Below are 6,000 nucleotides of genomic sequence, written 5' to 3'. Positions count from 1 at the left end.
GAAGTTAGCCGAATACTTCTTTTGTAGGCATAAGTCATTCAAGGAGTGCTATGGTTTCCTGGTATTCCCCAAGTTCATGTGTTTCCAAATTCTGTCCCCAGTATAGCAGGGTTGAGAGGTGGGCTCTTTGGGAAGTGATAGCAAAGCCCTCATGAAGAGGTTAATTCAGTTATGGATTAATGAATCGATGGATTGTTAAGAGAGAGGGTTAGTTATTAGGAGAGTGGGTCTGTTACGAAAGCCAGTTTTACTGTTTCTCGTGAGCCTCCCTCACATGTGATGCTCTGGGCTGCCTGGGGAAGCTGCAGAGTTCCTGTCACTGGTGTCATGCTCCCGGACTGCTCAGCCTCCTGGAATATCAGCTAAATAAACCTCTGTTTTTCAATAAATTATCCAGTCTGTGATATTTTACTTACAATAACAGAAAATGGACCAAAGCTTGGAGTTATTCATGGAGAGGGTTATGGAGTCAGTTACTACTCATGGAGAGGAGTTGACATAGGATTTAATGAATACAAGAATCCAATCCTTGTGGCAGATGTCTGGCAGCTCCAAGAAATTCCAGAACTAGGGAGAGCTGATTTGGATATCTTCTAACCACAGGAGAGAGAGTATGATTAAGAGTGCAAAGGAGAGAGAGTTTTATGTGAAGTGTTTATGTTAAAGTTTATATATGTATGTAATTAAAGTGATGTTTTGGGACATATCTCTTCCTGCCTACTGTGGATTCTATCATTTCTCCCCTCCATTCTAACATGAGATAGATAAAGCTTGCACTAGGCCAGAACTTGAGCAAGTGGGGTAGATAACTTACCTGAAGCCTCAGATCGTGTGAGACCACGTATCTCTTTGAAGGCCAATATGCTTTTGAGGAAAAACTGTTTTCTGCAACTTACTAACACAAAACAAAGCAAAAAAGAGAGGAATGTGCACATTTTAAATAGAATGCATCTTAATCCTGGTTGGGTTTCACATTTCCTAACATCTAATGAAAAGATAAGTCTTACTTTAATGGTTCTCATCACAATAAACTCCTAGACCTTTGATGTTTTTGGATAGAAAAAAAAAATAGTCAAGCACGGTTTTACCTTTAAAATTCGTTTCTCCTGCACCTACTTTTGAATGACCCATCTTGGTCTGAATAGGTTAAAATTCACTCCCCTCATTGCCCTGTCCCAGCCAACTCCTTTCAGACACCAGGGAGAATTTGTCTGGTTTACAGTTCTGGGAGAATGTCTCAGGATGTGTTCACCAGTTTAGAATTATGACACAAATAAGATGACTTTTGATGTTAAGACAGTTTTGTTTTCTGTTTCAATTTAAGCCTGTTAAATTAGTAAGGAAGCAGGAATTGAAAAGTTTGTGTTCTGGTTTGAACAAGGATTGCCCCTCTGAAAACTGCTGTTGATATATAATTCCCATATTGAGAGAGTCAAAATTAATCAGACTGGTGTCTAGAGATGGGACCTTTGCGAGATAATTAGGATTGGATAAGGTCATCAAAGGGAGTCCCCATGATTGAATGCTGGTAGTTTTATCAGAAGAGGGAGAGAGACCAGAGGACACAGATGTGTGCATGTACACATGTGCGCACGCACGCGCGCACACACACACACACACTCCCTGTCTCTCACCGTATAATGCCCTGCAGTACCTCAGGTATCTGGCAGCATCAAGGCCATTACTAAATGTGCCCCAAACCCTTGGAGCTTCAGAACCCTGAGCCAAAATAAATCTCTTTTCTTTATAATTTACCCATCATGAGGTATTGTGTCATTGGCAACAGAAAACACACTAAAACAGTTAGAAAATTTGTTTCCAGTGGTCTGCCTGGAAATTTACTAGAAAAATACTAGAATTTAAAAATATGGCCAGGCATGGTTGAGTGTGTCTGTAATCCAGCTACTTAGGAGTCCAAGGTAAGAAAGTCTCATGTTCAAGGCCAGCCTCGGTAACTTATCAAGACTCTCTTTGTCCCCCCCCCCCAAAAAAAAAGAAAGAAAAGAAAGGTCTAGGGATATAGCACAGTTGGTAGAGTGTCCTGAGTTCATTAACCAGTATAAAGAAAAGTATGCTAGAAAATAAGTTCAGAAGCAAGAAGAGCTTTACTTCACAATTTCTTTCCTTCCTTCTTTCTTTCTTTCCTTCTTTCTCTCTCTCTCTCTCTCTCTCTCTCTCTCTCTCTCTCTCTCTCTCTCTCTCTTTCTTTCTTTCTTTCCAGTACTGGGGACTGAATCCAAGGCCCTGCACATGGTAGGCAGGTGCTCTGCCATTGAGCTACCCCCAGCCTGTCCTTCCTTCATGGTTTCCATGAGGTACACAGCTGCGAAACAGTGCTTTGTTTCCCCTGAGGTAATCCCAAAGGTGTGTTCTGTGTCTTGCTGAGTCTCAGGGAAGTGAGAGGTTTTATATTTGGGGGAGATTGCCTGGGATGTTGATTCCTCATGTATAACTGCTATGGAGCAACACTAAATACATATTCAGTCTTTGTCCCCTATTCCTGGCACAGAGCCTCTAAAACCATTGGAATTTCATGAGCAATTTGAGTGATAGGTGCATGTTCTGTTATTCATCATAAGCCCTTTGTAGAAAAGTGTTGAGATAAAGGAAAGGAACTTTGGGTAACAAAATGTGAGAAGATAAATATTCATGGAAAAGTGGTAGATGAGGGCTGGCTAGTAAGATGTGTTTGTATGGACTCTTTCTTGGAGCTCTCTCATCTCTTGTGTGTGGTGCTGCCCCTTCCTTGGGTAGGAAGCAGGGGCAGGAGTCACCTTCTCAAGGGGAATTATTATCCTGCTTTCAAGCAGATGGGGGAGGGCAGAAAACTCATCCTGTGTCTGTTTTTTTCCCAATTTATGAAAGCGATCCTTATATCAAAGTGGAGTAACTTGGGTGATGTGCTCTGAACACCTTCAGGATACAGAGACTAATTGCATTCCTGACGTGGGATCCCTGTCTATATGAGTCAGATTTTCGTCACTGTGACCAAAATACCTGGCAAGAACAACTTGGAAGAGAAAATATTTATTTTGGCTCACAGTTTCAGAGATTCAGTCCATGATTGACTGACTCCAAGACAGAAACCTCACAATGGAGGGTATGGTGACTTTAAGCTCATGGCAGTCAGGAAGGAGACAGAACAAGAGAGAGAGGGAGAAGAACAGTTCCAAGGCAGACCTCCAATGACCTACTTCTTTGAATCAGGTCCCACTTCCCATTAGTCAGCTGTCAATAGATTAATCCATCATATGGGATTAGTCCCCCCGCCCATGAGCATGATCTAATCATTCTCCAAAAGTCCCACCTCTGAGCTTTGCTGCAGTGGGGACCATTCTTTCAACACAATAGCTTTGCAGGGGACATTCCAGATGCAAACTCTAACAACTCTTGAAAGCTGGTGGTTGGGAGAGGTCACATCAGAGGGAGAATGACCCCTCTACTCACTTCTGACAGACTGGGCTCTCAACCCCTTTCAAGGATATATAGCTGCTATTGATTTGCTGTTTTTGATTTTCCCAGTTATTTGTAATCTATGAAAGAGAGATAAAAGCCTGACTCTACATCCCTCACCTTGGTCCTGATGAACAAACCTTAATAAGGTAGTTTGGTTGTTAAGTAAGATCGACCCCAGAAAAGCATTGCTCTTTGGTAGGTGGGCTCATTGTGTAAATCAGCAGGATGAAAAGTGCAGGCACTTGTATTGAATTGGGCTCAATTGTTTTGCCAAGCACCAAAATGATGTTCTGCAAAAGAGTTTATTCGTAGTAGTAGAAAAACACTGAAGTCAACTCTTAGGGAACGTGGCTTTTTTCTCTTGGGTGCTTTGGAATTTGTACTTAAAAAATAACCAACAAAAAACATTGATTAGAAGTTATAAATGAAAAAATGGTATTTGTATTAGAAGCACAGCCACCCTTGACTTCATGGCTGCTGATCAGGAATCTAGGACCAGTGCATGTCTGACACTCAAGGTGTGTGACCTTGAAAAGCTGTTTGATCTCTGTGCCTCTTAGTTACCTCATCGGTTAATATGAGTGCCTGGGCCCCCTCCTGGGTCAATTTAATGAAAATCTCTTGATTAGGGTCTGAGATACTCATTTTAAAAAATTATTTTTAGTTGTAGATGGACACAATCCCTTTATTTTGTTGATTTAGTTTTTTGTTTTTTTTTTTTAATGTGGTGCTGGAGATTGAAACCAGTGCCTCACACATGCTAGGCAAGTACTCTACCAATGAGCCACAACCCCAGCCTGAAATTTATATTTTTAAAATGCTTTTTAGATGATTTTGATGTGCAGTGAGTATTAAAAACGATTTTCTATTAGTGGTTCTCAAACTTTTGTATGCATCACTTGTAGGAATTGTTAAAACATAGATTCCAATATCCATTCTCAGGGTTTCTGATTCAGGAGGTCTGGAATTCGTACCACTGCCATATTACTCAGTGAAACTGATGCTGCTGGTCCAAGAGACACACTTTAAAAGTCCCTGGCATAGATGATCTCTAACGTCTCTTTTAAGTAAGAAATTCTAAGAATCTATGGTTTAGCCTCTTGTACCTAGTATATGCCCAATTCTTTGACATCCTGTTTGTGGTAGATGGCAAGGAAATGGCCACAACTTCTCTCTTTCCCATGCACATACTCTCTTACCTTTTGATTTTGCCTCCCTTTCCATCAAAAGGTGGAGTCTATTTTTCCATTCTCTTCCATCTAGCCTGGCCTCCACACTTGCACTAGTCAACAGAATGTGGCAGAAATGATCTGGGAGTTCTGAGCCCCAATTACAAGAGGCCTTGTTGATTTGTTCTTTCTCTTTCTCTTGCTGACCAGGTTGCTATATGAAGAACCTTTACCTTGCATTCTTGAGAAAGAGAAGCCACATGAAGAAAAAGACCCAGCCAAAAGCCAGCACTGACTACTAGACAGATGAGTGGCATCCTATTAAATCATCCAGACCAAGTCAAGTCACAGGCTGATTGCAATCACATAACTCCAGACAAAACTGGCAGAAGAACCCTCCAATTGAGCCCAGCCCACTTTTTTAACTCAAGAAATCTAAGCAAATAAAATGGTTATTGTTGTAAGCCACAAATTCTGGAATGGTTTGTTATACCATGATAGTTAAGTGACAGAATGTGCTTTCATTTCCTTATACCTGTGTGTGAAGAGGGAACAAAAGTGATTTCTCCACGTCTCCTAACATATCAGATCAGAAAAAGATATATAAGTAAAAAGAAAAAGAATATAGGTAAAAGTGCCTTAAGCTCCATATACTCAAATGTACATACAATCTATTACTTTCTAAAATTATGGTTATTTTCAAGTAGTTTCCAATATTTCTTACTGAGAAAATTTTGGCAACTAGTAACCACTGTTTTTGAGATCCACAGTGGTTCTCACTCTCAGATATCTAGGTGGACTTTATATTTCCACTGTGCTCATCTTATAAGATCTTAACAATGATGATCTGTGTGGTCTTCTTGGATGATATGTCATAGTGCATATAGCATTTTATTAGAATTATGTAAGTGATGACAGGCAGAGAGTACTTGACATGGGAATGATGGTACCACTGGCTAAATTTATTCATTACGCTATTATTCCCTTACATTAGCATCTTTTTGAAATTAAAAGTATTTTAGTTGAAAAGTAAAAATTATATGGTGATGCGTGGCTAAATCCCAGCAGCTGGGGAGTCTGAGACAGAAGGATTGTGAATTCAAAACCAGCCTCAGCAATTTAGTGAGGCCCTTAAGCAACTTAGCAAGACCTTCTCTCTAAATAAAATATAGAAAGGACTGGGGATGTGGCTTAGTAGTTAAGTACCCATGGTTTTAATCCCTGGTACAAAAAAAAAGAATGTAAAAATTGTATTTATTTATTGCATGCAGCATTATGCTTTGGTGTATGTCTATACTGTGGAATGACTGTCAAGTTATATAACATATGTATTACCTTGGATATTTATCATTTCTGTGTGTGTGTGTGGTGAAAA

Source organism: Marmota monax, unplaced genomic scaffold (assembly GCF_021218885.2).
Source record: "Marmota monax isolate L192 unplaced genomic scaffold, Marmota_monax_Labrador192_F-V1.1 WCK01_AAM20220418_F8-fsc00004, whole genome shotgun sequence".
Lineage (NCBI taxonomy): Eukaryota > Metazoa > Chordata > Mammalia > Rodentia > Sciuridae > Marmota > Marmota monax.
The sequence above is the reverse complement of the archived record's forward strand: the minus strand, read 5'-3'. Positions refer to the sequence as shown.